Raw genomic sequence first — 20,431 nt, forward strand, 5'->3', positions numbered from 1 at the left:
GGCCATTGGCATGCTTAATGACACATATGCACCCTTTATTTGGAGCTGACATAGCTCCGTTTTTGATTTTGCAGAAATGTACTCAGTTGTCAGCTGAGTACATTTCTGTAGGTAACACGTCCGCTACGGACTGGTTTCTGCTTCGTGGATCGCTCAAATACCTCATTTGCATATCTTGGAGCTGCAAATGAGGTATTGAGCATTTCCACGCCCAGTCCGTGTAAGAGACGTGTTAGCTGTCTCTTACACGGAGGTTTGGGCTGTACCTGAATCGGGAGGCTTACACGGAGGCTTACACTACTCTTGAACTCCGTGTAAGCCTTCCTGAATCTGGCCCATTGTCTTTATGTGTATATTGTTTCAATAAACCCCTAAGGTCTAATTAACACAGGTTTTCATACAATAATAATAATGGATGAACAGGAGGGTTAAAAGTACTCAAAACTCTCAAATCAGTACTTTTTACACGGTTATTACCAAACAAAACTGTTAGGTTCATTTCTCGTATAAACATTTTTAATCAATAAGTTTCTTTGATAAATCAAAACGGCAAGATGGAACAAATGTAAGGCCCTTAGAAAACAGTTCAACCAATAGGGGATCAACTTCATAGCTGGAAAAGTTATAGATTTTAAAGTTGCCAACAAGATTAGTTAGAATTTTACAGTCACAAATTTTTTTTCACAACCCATCAAAAAAGTAACCATTACCTCTTCTTTTTGGTGTTGTTCTTGTTGAAATTCTTGTTTGATCCCCTGGTGTTGTAGAACTGCTGATGGCTCTGGCCCTGTTCATATTGAAAATCCTGCTGCTCGTTCCATTGTTGAAAACTCCCTTCATTCTGCCTATTACTCCCATTGAAAGAGAGTGAACCTGCCGTCTGATCTTCCATAACATTTGCGTTGCAATGAAGTGAATGCTGAGCTGGTGACATCACTTCATCAACGTTCAAACTAATATTAGTGTTCTGATAGGTTGCAGGTTGTGCAGGATGGCCAGTAGTGTTCCTATGTTATAATGGGTGAGGTTTTGGGAAAGCTACCCCGTTTTTGTAGTCTGCCAAATCTCTACTAAGTTTTTTAATTTTAACTTCAACATTCCTGGCCATCTGTTGGTCAATAGAGCCATATATTCTCTTGTAGTCATAATGATACCTAGAGAAATCACTGTGGCTATGTACTTCAATACCCAAATTAGTGATTATCACTACTAAAACATGAGTCATTGATTGATAATGTTTAGACATGAGCAAAATCAGCTCTAAACCATGCCTGTTGAACAAAGCAATCAGTTCACCATGAAAGTCCGACCCTGGTTCTAACCCATTAGGGTATTGTCATGAACAAAAGCCTTTTGGCACAATACCTTCTTTGTTACATTCTGCAAAATAGCCCACCTCGAGCTGAAGTTTTCTCAGTTTCATAAGTTTAGTGTCTAATATTGTTAGTTTAGACACTAAAGTTTCACTTCCTCCAGCTGGTTGTCCCTGAACACACTGTTCAACAGATCTCTTAAGGTGTGAAACACTTTCATCCAGCCAACAACATCAGGGACCCCAATAAGCCCTGAGGAAGTTAACACAGGTGCTGAATTTGCGTTCTGCACATTATTTACACTTGCAGTAATAGTCTGTAAGTCTCCAACATTATTCAGGTTATTATCTGTTAAACTAAAACGATTTGGTGGGTTAAGTTCTGTAACAGCTGTTACAGTAATACCTGTTGTCTGGATACCAAGTTGACTCTGTTGGGTCAGACCATCTACTCTTACTGCAAGGTCCACGAGCCGTTAGTTCATAGCCATAATAAGAGATGCTAAGTTTCTGATGTCACCCCCCCCCCTTTTTTGATGTAACTTTAGAATAGGGGGACATGTGTTTTTTTATATGTTTATGTATTTGTAATATGTAAAAAACTTTTTTAATAATATAGGAATCTAAACGTGGACATATTGTATTGGATATACATTACTGGTCTAAATGTAATAAACTTTGTTTGTGGATTTGGAACCTCCTTGGCTTTTTATTTTGAATGTCATTTCTACTCTTATCTAGCCCATAATATTGCATTTCTGTGTTTTCCTTTATCTTTCCTTCTGTTATTTTTTTTCCTTTTCCCTTTGGTATATTTTCTTTTATCTGTTGTTTAATACTTTATGTGTGCTTGCCTACCCTTAATGTTCCTTTCCTCCTACCATTTTCCACCTCATAAATGTTTCTGGTTCCACCACTCTCTTTGGTATTCCTTCCTTTTCTGCCAGCCGTGTCCGTGCTTTCTTTGTTACTTTTAATTTTTAAGCATCCATTTCTGTGATTGATCCTTTGGCTTACTGTTTCTTTTATGCTACTGTTACATCATCCAGACCTCAGAGCTGTTATTCTCTATTTCTTTGTTTTCTTGCTTTACCTGAATACCATTTGCATTCTCAACCTACAACCCATCCCGTTTCCACCTTATTTAAAGGCAGTTTTGCAAATGTGTATTTCTAGCTCCTTTTTGTGCAATGCAGTTGCATAGTGACTAAGACTGAGCTAATTCCTGCAGGACAGCTCATCCTCATCATATATTATGGATGACACAGTGGTGTAGCAGTTAATGTTACCTCACAGCAAGAGGTTCCCCAGTTCAGTTCTCAGCTGGGGCACCTTCTGTGTTGAGTCTGTATGTCCTCCCTGTGTTCATGTGAGTTCCCAATACTATTCTAGCATGTCCAAAGGTCATTTGTCAATCTCCTCTCCGGTCCAGCTGGTGAATCTGGGAATCTTGAGGCAATGTTACAACTGCCTCATGTACACAGACAACCCTCTCCTCCTCCAAACAAATTCCAACACATGTGAGAGATGCAACCATATAGCCAAACTGGAGGCTAAGCTCTCTCAACTCAGTACTGGCGTAACCAGTCAGGAGGAAAAGGAAACCACACTCACTACAATTCCAGTCTCACATAGACCTACCACGACAGCAAAACAAACACATAAACACACAAAAACATACTCGGAGGCTCTAAATAAAAAATCTGCCTAAGCAGCAGAGACCTCCAAAGCAGACACCCAAGCAACGCTACCCCAAAACAAAACACGTGCAACATATAGCTCACAAAGCCAGTGTGCTGAACAGTCACAGCCCTTAAGGCTAAACAACACACCTGATACACTTGTAATAGGTGACTCTATCGTCAGGCCAACTGACGTCCTGCTCACCAGGCTGAACAAGGAGAAGGTCACGGTGAGCTGCCTGTCGGGCGCTAGGATCTGCCACATAACACAAGCACTCAGGTCACTCCAAGGCAAGTACAAATATGACTCAGTCATTGTCCATGCTGGTGTGAATGACCTGAGATGTACCATCCTGGACTACATGAAAAGGGACATAGAGGAGCTCTCTCAGCATGTAGCCCAGGCCGGTATGACCCTGACCTTGAGTAGTATCTTACCCTCACCAAGAATGATGCCACAATATGAAGACAAGATGATCAATTTCAACAATTGGTTTAAGTATTGGTGTCATTCAAAGGGGATCCAATGCCTGTCAGCCTGGGATGACATGCTCGACAAGCCACAATGCTTCACTAGGGATGGCTTGCACCTGTCACCTCTGGGCTTTCGGATATTGGCAAAGGCTCTTGCCACCCCCATAGTGCCTTTTTTAGGCAAGGCTCAAAAGACAAACCCACCTGCATAGGTATCACAAGGGATAAGAAACTAAGAGTAATGCTACTCAACGCCAGAAGTCTAAACCTCAAAATGCACGCACTCAAAACTCTCCTTAGCATGGAGAACATCGATATCTGTGCAGTAACAGAAACCTGGTTCAAGGCTCCCGAGAGCACCCCAGCATTACCAGGTTATACCTCATACCATGCTTTTCGGCCCCAAAACTTGGTCCGAACCACAAAAGGAGGGGGAGTATCAATATTCGTCAAAGATACCCACACCTCCAGGTTGGTGGCACAGCACGAAGCATCAGAGACTATCCATGTGCAACTAACAGTGGGTAAAACTGCCTTCCAGTTTATAGCCTGCTACAGAACACCCTCCCACACCCAGGAACCCCACTCGGCCTTCCTGAAAACACTGGAAAATATGACGGTCTCTCCAAACACCATTATATTGGGCGACTTCAACTACCCAAACATAGACTGGGAGCATTACTCTAGCTCCAGCACCCTAGCCCAAAGTTTCCTAGAATTTATAAACTCAAATGCTATGGAACAACTTGTTACCACTCCCACAAGAGGGGAAAACATACTGGACCTGATCATCACCAACATGGGGGCTCTATGCTCCAGACCAGAAGTGTATCCCTCACTGGTAAGATCAGACCATAAACTAATCTCACTGGATATTCACATCCTGACCCCACCCCCTGCCCAGAAAACCACAGTGAAAAACTTCTCTAAAGCAAATTTCACAATCCTCAAAACTGAGGTGGAATCCTTCAAAGCCCCTGGGCCTGTGGAAAATACGGCCCAGACTGCAGAATCCTTTATAAACGCATTCTATGAACACCTTCAGGAATGCATGGATCATGCAATCCCAAATAAAACCAAGACCCAATCCTCCAAAGGCAGGCGTCCTGTCTGATGGACCCCAGCCATAAACAAACTATACAATAGAAGGAGGAAGTTACTACATGATAGAGCAAAATCCCAAAAAGGGAAGGCATCTCTGATCAGTATTAGCAAAAAACTACGGGCACTCATAAAATCATGTAAGGCCAGCTTTGAGAGAAAAATTGCACAGGACACTAAGGATAATCACAAGGCTTTCTTTAGTTATGTTAGGAACCTGGGAGGGAATTCCCAGATATGCTCACAATTAGTCCAAAATGACAAAAAATACACTGAACCCACAGACATTGCCAACATCCTAGCTGACAGGTTCAGCGCAAACTTCTCCCCCCCCTCCCCACCAAAAGGGCAAATATTTATCCCAGCAGAGTGCTGCCCCCCTGACATCTCAGATGCTCAGGTAAGAGCTGCCCTCTCCAAAGTAAAAAAACACAGCATCAATGGGACCAGACAGTGTCCCGGGCTGCGTCCTACATGAACTCCAAGAAGAGCTAAACCCAAACATAAAACTACTGTTCAATCTCAGCCTTACTACAGGATATGTAACCAAAGAGTGGCGTACAGCAACAGTGGTCCCTCTCCACAACGGTGGTGCCTCAACGGATACTGGAAACTATCGTCCCATAAGCCTGACTAGCTTTGTCTGCAAAGCTATGGAAAGGATGATCATGGACCTCATAAATAAAGATATTGGGGACCTACAGACACCAGATCCTACCCATTTCGGCTTTGTTAAGGGCAGATTCTGCCTCTTAAACCTGGTCAATTTCTTTGAAACAGTCACCAAGGCCATTGACGAGGGGAAGGTGGTCCACACAGCCTACCTGGACCTCGCAAAAGCCTTCGATACAATACCCCACTTGGGCATTATAGATAAGCTCACCAGCTTAAATATAAAACCCTATGCCACTAGATGGGTTGCAAACTGGCTCAAGGACAGAACCCAAATGGTTAGAATTGCTGGAGCCATGTCAGACTCCAAACCAGTTACAAGTGGCATCCCACAAGGCTCAGTCCTGGGACCTCTCTTGTTCGGTATATATTTCTCGGAGGTACAGGCCAACATGGAAGGACTGTGGCTGACCAAGTTCGCAGATGACTGCAAACTAGGCACCATAATCAACTCTCCAGCCAACACAAGCATCCTACAAAAGGGCCTCATAGAAACAGACAACTGGTGCCAGAGCCATGGCCTCAAGCTAAACGCCAAAAAGTGTATAGTCATCCCCTTTGGCAAAAACAAAGTGCCCACAAATTACCACATAGGTGGTAATCCATGAAGTACGGAAGAAGTAATTAGGGACCTGGGGACCCAAGTTGATAGCAATCTCTCATTTGAAAACCACCTGGCCAAAGTGGTTAGAAAAACATTTTATATAGCCCACCTAATCATGAAGGGATTCACATCTAGATCAGAGGAGGTAATCGTGCCTCTTTACTCATCCCTCATCAGGCCCATAATTGAGTACAATGCCCCTTTTGGGATGTACCTTACCAGACACCTGCAGCAACTGGAAAGACCCCAAAAGTAGCTCACCAAGAGGATGAAAGGGCTCAAACAGATGCCATATGCTGCCTGGTTAAAGAAACTCCAGCTCTACTCAGTGGCATACCGCCTGCTCAGAGGCGATCTGTGCCTGACGTATTAAGCCATGTCCAACCTGGAATTAATGGACATGCTGCACCTCAGAAAATCCAAATCCCATCGAGCTACGTGCTTGAGAGACTTGAACCTCAGCACTGAAATAAATAGGACATGCTGGAGGGACAGATTCATAACCCAGAGGCTCCCTTCACTCTGGAATAAAATCCCAGTCCAGGTTAGGCAGAGTCCCTCATTGACTCTCTTCAAGAGGAATCTTGATGAGTGGATGGGAGATCGTAGGTTTACCCTGGGTATCACTTCTGTGTCACTGTTAGACAGAGGCACAGTATACTAACCTCGAAAAAGGGCATAGCAAAATTCATTTAAAATGGGTGGCGAAAGCCAAATACACTCTGGCTAGGCTTATAAATGCCCTAGGGCAGATAACCTAGTATGAACCTATGAACTTATGAACTACTGGGTGCTCCCGTTTCCTCCCATGTTACAAAGAAATGCATCCTGAGTGTTTCTCCCTAGGCCTCCGTTGAAAATTGGGTCATTCCAAGTTGGACTTTCCCAGTTATCAAATGTTAAATAAGTATAATATCCCCATTCCCCGGCTGGCACAGCTCTCTACACCTTACCCCACTCCTTGATCTGCACGCTGCTTATATAAAGTTAAGGAAGAGGCAGGACAGAGCCCACGTTAGGTGACCTGACCTGGGGTTTACTGCTATTTTGACTTTCCAGGTTCTGGTGAAAGAAAATCACTGAATAAAAGCTGTATGACTTAGTCTTTAGTGTAATTTACTGTAATTTCTGTTTAGTCACCTCTGAGTAGATCCTATAAAGAGCACCATGGAAATTGTGATTCTCTCTCAGAAATTCAGTGTACCACTGTTCTATTACTTTTACACCTAAGAGCACAACATAATTACTGCATTTTAATGGGAATTTTCAGATTTGTGTCGAAAATGTTTACTAGAAAATGTCAAACTCTTTCATAGATAGAACCCTGTATTGACAGTCTGCACCAATAGATCTATCTGAGCTTTAGCATGTGATAGGCTGACTGACAAGTTGCATTATACTGTTTCAGTTAGGTATGAGTAAACAACTTCTGCTTATGACAGCCCACATGTAGTCAGAAAACATCATACATTTTCCAGCATGCAAGACAACATTTCTGATACTGCATTTAAAGCTAATCCTATACTCCATGTACTGACAAAGGCAATGAGCTGCTGTGTAAATCAGTATGAGATGCAAAACAATCCTTTGAATTAGAATGGCATTCTGGATTTTCATACCAACGTATCCTAGAATTTCCTGAATGCTTTATTTTGAACTAACACAGTGGACTTGACCTATAATCTTTTATATACAGCAAGTAAATTCAGTGTTTCAATGTACTTTTGTTGTTGCAGTCTGGCATTACTGAGTTTCCAATGAAATGTTCTTTGACATGCCTCTTCCTTAACTAATGTCTATAGTATATGTAAGCTAAGTTATCATTACATCAGAAGTAAAACTCATACATGGTTCACCAAAAAATTGTTTAATTTGTACCGTGATGCCTACAGTGCCATTAAGTGGTGACTTCAGATTCAGAGTTCAGCCTGACAGAAATTCCAAACAGGTGTTGGATGGGTCAGTGTATCTACCTCATTACAGTAGGTATAAATAATTTACGGTGGCCATAATCTTTTGAAGATTTCATCCCAATCAAACATTATTTCTGTAAATAGAAATGTTCTGTATTGTGGGGCACGTATGTGCCTGGGTGTTAATGCAAAGAGGGCGTGAACAATGTAAAATGATCATTGATATGCCTTAAGCATGGGTGAGGGATGCTGCACTGTATCTATGGGTAAAATACTGATGCAATACATAAAAGTGCTCAAAATTCTTTTGACTGTTCAGCACATTCAGCCATCAATGCTCTACTTGAGTTGTTAGCTTTGGTGATATCTTGAGGTTGTGTGCAAAAGTAACATCACTGGTACAGTGGCACAGAGATTAGTATTGGCATCATACTGTGCTTGTGTCTTTGATTGGATTCTTTTATCAGGTTTACTATATGTGGAGTCTGTTTACCCTGTGTCCTTATGTGTTTTATCTCTGTGTTTTGCTTTCCTCCAAAACCCAACAACATACTGTAGTTTTCTATGGCATCCTTCCAATATGCCCCTAGGTGTGTATCAGTACATCTTCTGATATACCAGCACTCTCCCCAGGATCTGCCATGGCTTGTCAAAGACAGTATCAGTATGTGTGTGTGTGTGTGTGTGTGTGTGTGTGTGTGTGTGTGTGTGTGTGTGTGTGTGTGTGTGTGTGTGTATGTGTGTTTGCGTGTGTGTGTGTGTGTGTGTGTGTGTGTGTGTGTGTGTGTGTGTGTGTGTGTGTGTGTGTGTGTGTGTGGACATTCACCCATACATACTGGGGATATATTATTTATTTATTTATTTATTGACATTTGTTGACCAGGAATGTCCACTGGGCCATTGACCCATTTTCAGTGGAGGCTCGAGGAGAAAAGCTCCATAGTAGTACATTCAAAAATGTAGAACATTAAGACATTTAAAAATAAAAAAAAAAATTGCACATTATATACCATTGTGGTAGTGCATTCAACATAGAACATTTAAAATTAACATATTTCTAATTCCATATTCAGAAAAAAAATCCTCAGTAGGTTTAGAAGCAAGAAAGAGAGTAAAGTCAGGCAGTAAACGGCAGAAGTATATAATGAGGTAAATTGTGAGTGTCAGGATAGTTTAGCATAGAATACATACATATTCAAATAGCTATTAACAGAAAGGCTATCTAAGAAGCAATTATCTTTAAAAATAAACCATTAAATGCATCACAGAAGTTTAGTGTCTCAAGCCCAAAGATGCATGGCAGTGTAAGGGGACTTCAACCCTGACTCAGAATGAGGAGATGTCCTCAACCTTGTCCCTGAGCTCCAACCTAGTCTGAAACCAACCCTGAGCATAAAGTTACCTGCTATCCTCTGACCCCTTGTGCTCTAAGGCCAAGGTCACTTATGAGCATCCTTGTATTCAGATTGATTGTTAGAGACAAGGGAAGACTAGCACAGGAATCCAACAGCAGTTCGTCTCAATCATGCCCTTCTAGCTACCTCTTTAATTTTCTACATAAGCTCAGACATCTAACTACAGAGTTAGAAGATTGTACTTTATCAAAGACCCCATCCACTGTTTCCAAGAAGGCTGAGCATGTATTAGCTGTTAGTTGCATTTTCAGCAAAAATATATAAAAGTTACTCTTTCTGAAGTTCAGTTCCAGCGAAGTGCCTCTTATATTTACTGCATCAAACTCCAGCTGGGCAACTCTCAGGTGGAGGATTGCAAGTTTCCATTTAGCTGACAGGAGTATCTCAGAAATATCAGTTCCAGAGTGAATAGAAACTGTATCTAATAGAAAAGCTTGTACTAGAGCCAATGCTATGTATACGCGTATGGCTAACTAAATCCAGCTGGTAATTTTCAATTTCCATCACTACATCCAACTCCTTTGCCAGCAGTGAGATGACATTTCTTAACCCAAGATCCAACTTCCATTGTCAGACTCTAGTCTACCTTAACCAATATCCTTCATTGTGCTAACGATGAGCCTACATGGTAGGTCAGTTTGGGTTTTTTGGGTTTGAGCCTGGTTAGACTGTGTAAGTCATCAGAATACCAGATTCCACCAATGTACAGTCACTCTATACATGTCTCCATGGATGGATCTTGGCATTTCCATTTTAGATGAAGTTCTGTGATCCTTTGATGGACATTCTGGATCAATGTTTGTCTGACCCTTACTCTTAGAACAATTTACCAAGGATGGCTCTATAGGAACATGACATCTGGAGAGCATAACTCCAAGGTTCCAGAGGTTACACAATCCCCTCCACCACTCTAAAACCACCATCCCAGAAGGGGTAATAATCAGCCACAAAAAATGACATGAGTACATGAACGCACACTCATCAGTGAAATATATTAACTTCTAAATTATAACTTTAACAACAACAGCAAAAAAGAAAAAAAAAAACTTTGTATGTGTAAGGAATTCATGCAACATACCAGTCTAGAGCTGTATAACCTTATAGCACACCTAGAAAAACACCACGTGGAACACAAATGTTGAAAGAAACTCAAATGATATAACAAATTGGGAATATTAACTCAATTTGGGTCATCACAGTACCTCCTTTCAAGCAACCATGCAAGTACAATATGTCAGTATAAAACCAAAGCCTTCATTAAAGCCTGTGCCATCAGTGTTATAAAAATGCTTACCACTATCAAGACTTACTATTCTCTTTCTTCATCTGTATGAGACCTTATCAGTAGTAAGCATGGAATAAGTTTGCCACTAGGCAATGTATAGCCAAGCATTTTGTACTTCTATACTAATTTGTACATCAAAGTGTACCACCATTCAGGCGGATGTAGCCTACCAAAGTGTATCTCCCACCTCATTCAATGTTTCTGTAAGCGGCACCTTTTCAATACTCCTATTGTTGCTAACTATTTTGCCCTGATGTCTCAGAAAAAAGTTTATGGAGTCAATAGAGAGGAGTCCTGTCTGAGAGATCACAGCCATAATCAGTCACAGAACCTTGCAATACCCTTGGGACTTGGTACACTGATGGACATGTAGCAAAACTGTAGAATACATTTGTTATCTGAAATGGGCTGTTGTATCATTGAAGGTCACACTGTTTTTACCTTGTAATGAATATTCTATCAAACAAAATGATTTTAGTGTGGCTATGTTTACCATTTTATGCAGTTAAATGGCATAATGAAATGTTCTCAAAGCATTTTTTTTTCATTGACGGTGCTTTGAGAAATTGCCCAGACGTATTGCCATTCTGAAAGGACAGCTATGTCATGGAAGGCATGCTAAAATGCAATCTCCCAGTCAGACCCCATACTTGCCCATTGTATAAAATAACTTAATATGAAACTCATTCATCTCAAAGAAAATCAATATTTGTACTTTGCAATAATCTTACAGTTACACAGCAGTCCTTTCAACAGTATTTGGCTAGCAATTCTTGGAGCTCTTGAGATTCACTGTAACAGAGCCAATAGCATAACCATATACCCAGCCAAACTGCTTATCCAATTAAACAAAAAATATTTTGCATTAATAAGCCCGTTTGTGGTACTAGAATGACTTATCTGTGTTTCTGTTATGATTATATTTAACCTAGTTTACTGATATCAAAACAGGAACAAAAATAAAAATGTGTATGGCTCAAGCAGAACCAAAAACAATCAAAAATAAGCCAAAACTCCTTAATATGGAAGTAAAAAGCTGATAATTTATTAAAAAATGCACAAAATCATAAATGCTTTCATCCCATAGATAGAGACTTCTTCAGATCTGAAGAAGTCTCTATCTAAGGGATGAAAGAGCTTATGATTTTATGTATTTTTTAATAAATTATCAACCTTTTAACTCTGTATTGTCGAGTTTTGGCTTATTTTTAATTGTTTTCAGTTTACTGATGCAGTAATCAACAAAAACTTTGCAGACAAGGAAATAATTCAAAACTGTGGTGGTACAACTGCAATATAATATTGATGCTGTTATTTTATATGTATTTCAGATCATAAGCTTTATTCAGAACCTTAGTAATAAACATTGGTTAAAAAGTGCACATAGAGAAAAGGTATATTTTGTTTAATAGGCCAAGTATCACTGCATGGGAGGCATCAGAAGGCCCTGGAGTTGTTTACAGTTCATTTGATTTGTTTTCGTTTTTCAGCTATTTTCTTTAGGGAGATTCTGTAGTCTAGCCATGCATGAGGAATCTGGATGGACGTGAGAGAGAACATGCAGCTGCACAAGAGCAGTGAAGTAATCAGGCATATAAAGCAGCACACCAGTATGCCAACTGCTGTATGACAGCTGCTGCAAGTTTATGCATGTCTATTGTCCACAGGTTGCTTTTTATATTATATGATTTAAAGCTCCATATGTAAAATGCAAAACAATGTCAAACAAACAAAGCATCTGCACGTGAACTATGACCCTTGAGTCACTAACTTTAAAGTAATTTTGTTTTATGATCACATGTATCTTACTTTATATTTAGTCTTCTGTAAACCATGTCAATGATCACCATCCACATTTTAAACCTTTCTGAATATCATACAATTGTTCTGGAATAATCCAAACAGAAAAATCAAAGATGTAGTGCTCCATTCCTGATGAATTTACAGAGTCATTAGAAGATGCATACAATGGCAAGCAAATTCCTGGTATTATGAAGCTGTCTGGTCAGCACTAACTTATCAAATAACATATCTGAACTGCTCATGCCTACTGTTATAATGATAAATCTTTTTTATAAAATCACAAGTTTATATATAAAAAGTAATTTCCGATTGGCTAGAAGAGGTTGAGTAAACAAAAGGAAGCAAAACATTTTAAACATTTAATGTGAGGTGTTTGGAAATCATCTGTGCTTCCTTCAAGTTAGAACAGAATTAGCAATCATACTTGACATTTAATTTCAATTGTAAGGTAAATAAACAGAGCAGCAGAGACACGGTGACTGTAATGTTTGTATAACTGGTTTTCAAAGACCTTATTATGTTGCACACAAAGAAAATGGAACTTCTCTCAGTGCTCTTATTAATGGGACATTCTCTACTGCAATCATCATAATAAGATCATATAATAGCATATAATTAGTTTTGTTGCTATTATCAGCTTGGATCTTACAGTCAATAAGTAACTACACTGAAAGTGGCCACAGGCGTATCACACTCAGCACGTGCCGGCAATTATTTTTATTATTATTTTTTCTTTCGGTATATACAGAATTAAAAAAGCATATCATGTCATGAATAGCAAAGCACACACAGCTGCCTATGCATATGTTAAAAGCTCTTCTGTGTCTGTCGGTGAACCATATCACAACATTTGAAACTCTGGAGCCTGTAACTGTAGCATGCAGTAAGTTGTCAACACAGATAAAGAAGGATTACATTAAAGGGAAATTAAAGGAAAGCACCTGATATTGTGTGCCTTGGCTCACGGCCATAGAATAAAACAATAAAAGGAGCACTTAAGCCATGCTAAGGTTTAACACAAAGTATAAATGCTAAGTAACTATAAAGTGTCTTTTCTTTTTTCAAAATGTACAATCCATGCAGAAACAGTTTAGTACCCATACTTTGCTGGTCCTGTTTTTTTATTATACAGCTAAAGCACACAGACTTAATATCTTCATTTTATACCATGAATATGATATAAAGAAAGACATATGAAAGTTAGGCATTTCCATTTTCCATATATTGCTGCCCTCTACCTCAGTGTCTTCTCTTCTTCTAATATATTTATTAGAACACTTTCATGTCAGCCGTGTTATGCTATTCTGTTTTACTATCACTGCCTGTTATCTGAAGTTTATTCTCAAAACTTACACTCTTCATATAAAGAAATATTTCTTCTATTTGCTTTGTAGTGTTTTTTTTTCTTTTAACCTTATAACCATCAGCTGCCACCAGCTCCTTTTATCATTCACTATTGGACCTGGCTTAGTCTCCCCCAGACTCTCTGTGACCCATGTCACAGGCCAGTGATGAGATTGAGCACACTGGAGTTGCATCATACTTGTTTTAGATGGCATACCCTAACCCACCACCCCATGGCTGACTCGTAAGCTGTGCTATGACTGCTTTAGGGGATGTGTGTGCACTTCTGCTCATACATAACTTCCTGACTGAGTAACACCTACCACTCAAAAAACAAAGTTCTGCAGGATCTTCATACTGCTAAGAGAGAGCAAGGCTGCTTTCCTCCCTCCTGGATGAGTTTGCCATCTTCAGCCACTCATCCTCTTCATCCTCAGTACCTCCATCACTAGTGATGCTAATTGAACAATGGTCATCTGTGGTGAAGTCAGGGATTTATCTGTCTGTGCCACAGGACCAGGGTTCCATTGCTCCATAATCTTGTTTTCATCTGGTTTTATGACCTGCTCTCTCAAATGTCCACCTTGTTTTAAATTGTTACCCTTTTGTAACCTTATGCTTTTAAGATGCTTCAGTTTTCCAATCTCTTTTCTCATCCCCTGTCCTCAAAGACACACACGTTGTGAAGCAATTCTTTCTTTCTTTATTCATATTTTTAGTTCAAATACCACCAAATTTGATTAGATATGGGGGTGGGGGGCAGACATTGAGGAGCTCCAAGCCACTCCTACCAAAAATGTGACAGAAAAGTGCTATTGAAACATTAGGATATGAATTAAAGCCTTTGAGGAAAAACAAGGGATCATGATTCAAGAAACAGAAAGTCCCTCACTTTAAAAGAAAATGGAACAAATCTGGTATGTTCAAAGTCCATATAAATAATGATTCCCTACTTCCCCCTCTGGCTCTGGTGCTGAAATGACACATCTGCTGCAGGGTAGCACAGAAATCCCACTTGTTTTTGCCTTTAGTCTACTGTCTGAAGAAGATAACAGGTATATCAGGGTCTATATCACACTGCCGAAGTTTTACAGCTTTGAATGCTATATGGTCGAACCCATATGTTCGAAGTTGTAAAACTTCGAAAACTTAAAAAAAAATAAATACAAATAATAAAAAATGTATATGACAGTTGTAAGCAGGGGAGCAAGCAGCCCTGCACTCCCACGAGGGAAGCTGCACCCCCAACACACCCCGCTCTTTAAATATGCCAACTCCGAAATTGCACTACAGTGTACTAAAGGCAAATCTTCCCTTTCCGCACTGTACTGCATTATAGTGAGGTCTCGGAGTTGGTATATTTAAAGAGCGGGGGGTGCAGGGGGGATTTCCCCCCTTCTTACAACCGCCAGGTAATTTATTTATTATTTTTATTTTTTTCTTTGAAGTTTTTGAAGTTTTACAACTTTGAACATATGGGTTCAATCATATAGCGTTCGAAGTTGTAAAACTTCGACAACGTGATATAGACCCGGTATATCATAGGGACTGAAAAGCAGATAGCCTATTCTAAGGTGTAAGGAAACTCCGTCACAACCTGTATATTCAAGTATTCATGTAAGCACCTGATTATCCATACCTAGGTCAAATTTTAACTCAAGGAAAAAAAAATGAGTATTGGCTGCTGCAATGATCTCTCTCTTTAAGAGCTCATATGTATGACATCCAATTTAAGTGGAAAAGCATTATAGTAATGTCGATAGCTTATCACAACTTTTTTACTAACAAGAATTGTGACTGTCCTTTTGAGTAAAAGGACAAATGGGAAGCATACTACATTGCGTTTCTGACTTTGGAGAAAAGGACATGAATGCAGTGGGGGACAGCAAGATTTTTTTATTTTGTGTCTTATTTCTAAAACCGGTAAGGGGCACTCATAATATCAATGTTTCTTGCATGCTTATAACCTGAATGCACATGCAGGGAATTCTATGACTCATTAATGGAGCCAGGAAACAAAATATACTAGATCCACAGAGCAAGCCAGCAGGGAGAAACAAATAAGTATAGCAGAGAATGTTAGAGTGGAGTTAACTGCAGGCACAATAAAGTGCGACAGTGCACAATACACCATAGGAAAGGATTCCAAATATTATTTTATTTAAACTTTAAATTCAAGTACAGTTGAAAAATATATAGATATATATACAAATCTCAAGTTGCTGGATGTGGAGGGAAGGTTGGGAAAAGTGATGCATGGGGAAGAGTTAAAAATGGGTAGTTGCTAAGCATCAAGGGATATGATATGAAAAGGAGAGATGGGAAAAAGAGTGCAAACATTAAAAAAAAGACGGGCTAAGAATGAAGAAATGAAACCAATTAGGGTCGTACCACTCACAAAGGGAAGACCAATCTAGAAGTGTAGCACGGGGACGGGGGGTGGGGTCAGGCTGTGGCATGGAAAGAAATGAGGAGAGAGGCAGGAATTCAAAAAAGCAAAACAGAGGCAGACAAGGATTCAAGAAAAAAGGAGACAAACTATAAAGCTTTCAAAAGAAAGAAGCTTTCAGAATACACTGTAGCAGCAGACAAGAAATATAATTATGATATATGCATTATCAGCAAAATGGTAACACAGCTTATAATGCAATTATTTTGGATGAATTATGGGATTCTAAGTTTAAGTCCAGACAATTTACACAGAAAGACTAGAAAAATAGTGAAAACAGTAAAAAAATAAAGACAAATGTGCAGGAAAGAGACTGATGAAAGGAAGGGCAAAAAAGAGCAAAACACAACACTGGCAAGCAGAAAACAGAGGCAAAACTATGCGAGGAAGGAAATGATAGGAAAACTAGCGGACAAATGTAAAGAATTAGGACCAAAAAAGTGGTAACTAATGGAAGAATCAGAAGACAAGTAATATGCCATCCAAACTGTTTATAGGAGTGAATAGTACCCAAGGATGGGAAACGCTCTCTCTCTGTAGTTCAGAGAGGGACAGCAAAATAACGTGAGGGAAAGAAGTAAAGAAGAGGGTAACAAGGGGGAAAGAGGATCAATAGAGTGACATGGCTCATAGGTGGTCAAGCTAACCATATAGAAGGTGCATAGATAATTAAAAGGCTAACAAGGGTAGAAAGGAATAAACAGTGCAAAAGACAAAAGTTAGTATCAGGGAGGCAGAAAGCTTAAGCACAAAAGAAATCTCAGTCATGGTGGCTCATGAGGAAGGCTGGGATGACACTGGTGACAATTTAATACAGAAGGATGCCAATTACAAAAAAAAGATAGTAATGAATGGGAATGTCAGGTGAACATCATTGTATGAAGATACAGAAGGCAAACACTGAATAGGAATTATTTATGCAAGTAATGAGGGCAAACTAAGATTAGTTTAGGGTGTTTTTTTCATATATGGGAGAGAATATACTGGAATCCAGAATAGAGAAGTCACAGGTGTTGTTTGTAATATCCCAATCAATGGGAAGAAAGACAGAAAAGGAAAGGAACAGGAACAAAACACAGTAAGGGTAAACCTGAAGCCAGGCTGCTAGGGAGATATTTGGGAGACTTAGAGATGAAATTCATTTTATGCTCTCAAGAGAAGAAAACCAAGGAAGTAAAACAGTTTAGTTTCCATTTACGCATGAATTGCAAAGCTGGCTAAAAAGATGAAGACTTGGAAAAGGATAATCTTGGACAAAGTAATAATTATAGAACTTTCTAGAGAGGTGAGTGAAAAGGGAGAAACGGAATGGAGATGGGGAAAAGGAAATGAAGGATGGCATGGGATAGAAGTCCCAGCTAACCAGTGAACTGATGACCTTAACAAAGGACAACCAAATAAGGAAAGAGGAAGTAGGTGAAAAGTGGTGGAATGGAATCAAAGCAATACTCATGGGATAGTTAACGTGGCAGGTAGGACAAACAAGGAAGGACAGATAAGGATACTAAATGAGGAAAACAAAAAGGTGCAGCAAGATCAGGGTGAGCTACAGTTAGAAAAGAAATTGTTTAAATGTGAACTGTAATTAAAAGATGTAAATAGCTGTAACGGGTTTGTGCCCTATTTGCGATACACTTCTATGCCTTGTGCCTAGTGAATGCCAGGATAGGCTTTAGTTGCCCAGCAACCATGCATTAAATTAAGAGATTAAATAGAAAATGAATGCATACATGAATGAAAATAACCATAAAAGCAGAGATGGAGGAAGCAGAAATTCAGGTGGATCCATGGAAAAATAAATCAGAAATATCTTCAGAGGATAATGGAGATAAAAGAGTGGAATACTATAAAAAACCTTTGACACTAGAGTGTACAATGACAAAGACAGGGAGAATATACAAGAGGAGCAGATTAAAGTCTGGGAAAACCTGAACATTTCAAGAGAGAGAAAGAGGGACATCTGAGAGCAGCAGGTGGGAGATGGGAAATGCTGACATGAGGATAAAGAGAACACTTAGATAAGGGTATCACAGGAGAGAAGGTGGGGAAAGCAACTATGGGAAAGAAGGGGGAAAAGCTCTAGGAAGGTCAATTATTTTGTGTCACCCTATTGTAATTCAAAACATGTAAATGAAAGCCCTGAAGTCTGCAAAATACAGGAGAACAATGCTCTGTCAATTATTTACTCGTTCATCCCTATTTTACTACGCCTCAGAACATACCTTATATTTAGACTCAAAATTATCTTACCCATATTCATGTTCCCATTATGGTGTTCACTTCCCCCCTGCACATTCGTGTCATGTTCCTCAATGTCTCAGTTTAACTTCCTTCAGTTCTTTGTTTTGGTACGTTTTAACTCTGCCTATACTTCCATCCATAGATGCATGGCTTCTTGTTTGTTTCTAATGTTCATATTACCCATGTTGCTGTCCACATTCTCTAGTCTTGCGATCACCATTTTATCCCAGTTACTTTCTAGGCTAGACCATTTTGTAAACCTTTTGAAAAAGGCTCATTTATCTCTTAATTACTTTATCTACATCTGCTACCATAAGCATGCAGAAAATCATACAAAATAATTATCTTCCTGTTCCTTATTCACTCCTTTCTTATCTATCTTCCTAAATTCCTCTGTAATTCCCTTCCTTTTATATTGCTTTGTTCTTTTAATTTTGGTCCTGTCTCCGAGAAGTATTCCTGTCATAAATCCTGTTAATATGTGCAGGCAGGTAAATATTCCACTTCCATCCCATTTACAGTGTGATCAGCAGCTGAAACTCTGTGTGACTGTGTCTGTTGACTCCAGTCCAGCCTCACTTTTGAAGTACTTTCATTCTTCTATATCATGGTTCCTTTAATTGTGATTAATAGAGGAAGGGATATGAAATGTGCCCATAAACAAAGGCAGACTTCTAAGCAAATCAGAGTAGTTCATTGCTTGACTATAGAGACATTATGCAAGTGTTTTTTCTTCTTTGGTTAAAATCTGACTGTTTGTCCAGATAGACCTTATGGCAGAATTGACAAATTAGTAATTGTTTTCTCATACTATAACATTCAAATGGATCTGGTGGGGTGATGCACTGATCAGGTCATGTGGTCAAAACTAGTTGACCATTAAGCTTTACTAGGGAAGACAAACAAATGCACATACGGTATCGAGTTCCTCTTTACAGTAGTTTTATGATGCTGTATGCATTTTTTGTAAATTCAGTGGCATATGGGCAATTCAGGCAAAGGAAATAACACTCTGCATCTCAATTATATAATCTGCAAAACATTCTTCCACATATCAGGCATTTTACTGTCAAGATTTAATTTCTAATGGTTGATTATTCTCCCTAATGATTGTGAAAGCTCATTAAGAATCCACTGAACACTTCTTCTAATTTTAATTTTCTGTTACTTTGCTAGTATTGTCTTAAATACAGAAGCCCAATCCAGGAATATTCTCTTTTCCAATCCCTTCCATTACTCGGTACTCTTCTAGTTCCATAAACAAAGAATTCCCAAGATCATGGTGTCTGCTTTCCTTACAAGTACATTCTACTACATCTTGGAGTTGTCTCCATGTATGCTGAGGTGAAGGACATATCCAAAATATACATGCCATTCTTGTCTACCATGCCTGTACCTCCAGCAGTTACTATTAGTGGATATACCTTCTTTAAATAACACACTAGGAGTTAAATGCCAGATGTAAAGAATGCATAGCTGGCGATCCCACATTTTTGTACAGTTTTTATAGTATAAGAGTTGCTATAATCTCCTCATCTCCTCCTATGTTTACCACTTCTACTACATTCTGTGAATTGTGTTTCTTTTTTTTTTCCGCATAGGTCTTTATATATAAGCCCACCTTTTCTTTTTTGCACTCCTCCCCCCACATTTGCTCCAGGGTGCTTGCTCCTTTGCTCTTTTCTAAATAAATTCTAAAACAGATACTGTGTAATTATATACATATTATTCATGGTTTGACTGTAATTACATATTGGTGCTGCAACTATCAGGAATAATAATAGTCACCTCTGTCACCCTATTGTTATCTATGAGGTGCATCCATATTTTAATACCTTGGTTTTCACAAACCTCTCTGTCTGTTTCTCTAACTATTCTTAGCACCTGCCATCATATCAAATTATTTCATTTCTTTCACACCCCCAGAATCATCTTGTACCCCCACAGTAGTGCAAATGCCTTCTTCCAGTATTTTTGGCTGTGTTTTTATAAAACACAGATGGAAGACCCTCGAGGCCCAAAGACATCCCTAATTTATCCCTCTTAATTACTGCTTCCGTGATTGGTTTATTTAACCTGTCCCTATAAATCTTTGGCAGAATATTCCTGGCTGTATTCTGGTGGAACCAACTGTTT

The sequence above is a fragment of the Protopterus annectens genome, chromosome 11.part0 (assembly GCF_019279795.1).
Source record: "Protopterus annectens isolate FY-2018-M chromosome 11.part0, PAN1.0, whole genome shotgun sequence".
Classification (NCBI taxonomy): Eukaryota; Metazoa; Chordata; order Ceratodontiformes; family Protopteridae; genus Protopterus; species Protopterus annectens.